Below are 3632 nucleotides of genomic sequence, written 5' to 3'. Positions count from 1 at the left end.
TATGCCGACTTGGTCCCACTTCCATTCGGGGACTTGGAGAGGTTCTAGCAATCCAGCAGGTCGTTGGTGCTCAGCTTGACTCGCTAGCACATGTCGCATTTGGCGATATAGGAAGCTATTTCCCTCTTCATGCATGCCACTAGAACTGTTCCCGGAGGTCTTGATACATCTTGGTGCCAGCGGAGTGAATAGAGTAGGGTGTGTCAAGGGCTTCTTGTAGGATTAAATCCTTGAGTTCACCCTTGTTGGATACGTATAAACGTTTCCCAAACCACGCGACTCCTTACTCATCCACTGAGAATTCTGGGGCCTTACCTTCCTGGATCTTCTTCTTGATGCCTTCAATGCTCTTGTGCCCCTTCTGGGCCTCTTTGATGTCGTTTGCCAGAGTGGGTTTGACTTCGAGGTTAGCTAGGAATCCTGTTTCCACTAGCTCCAACCCAAAGCTTTCCAGCTCATCATATAAGGCACGTAGCCTTTCCTTGAGCATAGCGTTCAAGGTGTTGGTCTTCCAGCTTAAGGCACCGGCCACCACATTGGCCTTACCAGGGTGGTATTGAATGCTGAGGTCGTAGTCTTTGATTAGCTCCAACCACCTTCGCTGCCTCATATTCAATTCCCTTTGAGTAAAAATATACTTCAGACTCTTGTGGTCGGTGTATATTTCACATCGCTTCCCCAGAAGGTAATGTCGCCATGTCTTCAGGGCATGCACTACGCATGCGAACTCGAGATCATGCATGGCGTAGTTCTCCTCATGTAGCCGTAGTTGCCGTGACAGGTAAGCCACTGCCATCTTGAATTAGGACACCACCGAGTCTGGTTCTTGAGGCATCACAGTATATCACAAACTCCTTGTTGATATCTGGAGTAGCCAATACCGGGGTTGTAGTCAGTCTCTTCTTTAATTCTTGGAAGATTCCTTCAAACTCCAGCGTCCATTCGAACTTCTTGCCCTTCTTCAAGTGCTGAGTCATTGGTCGAGCGATGCGGGAGAACCCTTCCACGAACTTGCGGTAGTATCCCGCGAGTCTGAGGAAGGTTCTGACTTCCTTCACATCGATTGGGACTCCCAGTTGGTTACCGTGGTAATCTTGGAAGGATGGTCTGCCAATCCGTTTGCCGTCATGGTATGACCCAAGAATCCAACTTCTTGCAACCATAATTTGCATTTGCTAAACTTTGCATAAAGTTGGTGCTCTCGAAGCTTTTCCAACACTAGCCTCAAGTGTTGCTCATGCTCTTCTTCAGACTTGGAGAAGATTAATATGTCATCGATGAAGACGATGACAAACTTATCCAGGTATTCCATGAAGACTTTGTTCATGAGGTACATGAAGTAGGCCGGGGCATTGGTTAACCCAAATGACATGACTGTGCACTCGTATAGACCGTACCGGGTCACGAATGCCGTCTTGGGTATGTCTTCGGGTCGAATCTTCAATTGGTAATATCCAGATATGAGGTCGATCTTGGAGAATACCTTGGCACCATTTAACTGGTCGAATATGTCTTCAATCTTGGAGAGTGGGTACTTGTTCTTGATTGTGAATTCATTAAGGGAATGGTAATCAACCCAAAGCCGGATAGTCCCCAAGGTGATGCACTCGGACGGATGAATCCTTTCCTCAGTTGCTCATCCAACTGCTTCTTCAACTCTGCTAGCTCTTGAGATCCCATCCTATAAGGCTTATTATAGACAGGACTAGATCCAGGCATGATCTCAATGATGAACTCGATGTCTCAGTCAGGAGGCATCCCTGGCAGCTTGTCAGGAAAGACGTCCGGGTACTCACGGACTATTGGCACTCGGTCCAACTCTTCTGCCGATAGGCAATTGACCTAAGGAACTTGAGTGGCGGTAGGCTCAGGGACATACTTGACTTTGACCCCTTGGTTACTGGTCATGGTAATAGCCCTTTTGGCACACTCCAATATGCTTTGGTTCTTAGCGAGCCAATCCATTCCAAGGATCACGTCCAAGCCATGTGACTTAAGGACGATGAGATTGGCTATGAAGCTTATCCCATTGATGTTGATTCGGACTCCTCTACATCCTAGGTTGGTCCTTAGCACTTCTCCCAGGGTATGTACTGCCATTCTTCCATTAAGGAGGGTAGGCTTCCAACCACATTTTTCTGCAAACTTTTGGGCGACAAAAGAATGCGAAGCACCACAATCAAACAATACTTTTGCTCAGGTGGAGTTGACGAGAAACGTACCCAGAATGCAGTCCGGGTCTTCCCGTGCTTCTTCTGCGGAGATGAGATTCATGCCTCCCCTACTATGGTACTGCTGGTTGCGGGGAGCTTCGTTGTTGCCTGGCGCTCCTTGACCTTGTCCTTGATTAGACGCATTGGGGCGCGATGCATCTGGGTTCTTGTTTGGGCACTACCTACAGTAGTGCCCAGTCAATCCACGTCCAAAGCAGGTAACCTGCCCTGGAATGTTGGGCTTGACTCCACTGTTGTTTGACGGATTGATCGCTGGCTTGGGGTTGTCTTGTTGCTGGGGCTGGTAGTTCTGGCGGAACGTTGGTGCCTTATACTGTTGTTGCTGGTAGCTGGGCCTTGCTGGGGTTGACTGCCACGGGCGTGACTTGTGGTTACTGGAACCTCCATTACCCATCAGCTTGCACTTACGGGTGTCGTCCATCGCACGACGCTTATCCTCCAGCATGAGGACCTTGTTCACCAGATCACAGAAGGTCCGACACTCACACACAACCAGCTGATACTGAAGCGACTGCTGCAGTCCTTCCATGAAGCATTCCACCTTCACAGCTTGTGTGTTGACGTCTTCCGGTGCATATGTTGACAGGAGGTTAAACTTTTGCACGTACTCCTTGACGGTTCCACTTCCTTGCCTCAGAGCTCGGAATTCCCGCTTCTCAATGGTCAACATTCCACGGGGAATGTGAGCGGCGCGGAATCCTTCCTTGAATACGGCCCAAGTGATAGCTTGCCCTTCTCGCATGATCTGGAATTCGTCCCACCAGGCTTTGGCCGTGCCTCCGAGACAGTGAGAAGCGTAAAGGACTTTCTCGCGGTCATTGGTGCATTTGACTAGCGCGAGGAGGTCTTCGATGGTGCGGATCCAGTCATAGGCATCCAATGGTTCAGTTGTCTCCATGAATATGGGAGGCGTAGTCTGCATAAACTCAGATAGAGTGGACCGACTGTTGCCATTCCTGTTCTATGGCGGATTGTTCACCTAAACTTGAGCCAGTTGTTGGATGGCAGCATTGTTGTCTTTATGTTCCTCTCGGAGAGCTTGGAGGAACTTAGCCAGCGTCAGGCTCTTCGGAGGAGGCGGCGGCGGGGGAATGTCGCCTTGCTGCTGCTCGAGGTGGCCTCCAGCTTGAGCGGACCCACTGGTTCCCTGCTGCTGGCCAGAAGTGGCTGTGCTGGGGTTGCCGAAGGTGCTAGTGCAACTTGAAATCACCATCCTATTTGGGAGCAGGCAGTTAAATATTCCGAAGTGGATGGGGAACCATAAGGGACGACGCTCCTAGATAAGGGGGTTTGGTACTATGCAAGTGTGCGAGTCAAATAAAAGGTTTTGAGAAAACTAATGGATTGAATTAAAACAAGTGATGTAGTCTCTTCCAATCTGCCTAAGGTAGAGATTCG

The sequence above is a fragment of the Hordeum vulgare genome, chromosome 6H, assembly GCF_904849725.1.
Source record: "Hordeum vulgare subsp. vulgare chromosome 6H, MorexV3_pseudomolecules_assembly, whole genome shotgun sequence".
Classification (NCBI taxonomy): domain Eukaryota; kingdom Viridiplantae; phylum Streptophyta; class Magnoliopsida; order Poales; family Poaceae; genus Hordeum; species Hordeum vulgare.
This window is presented reverse-complemented; position numbering follows the sequence as displayed.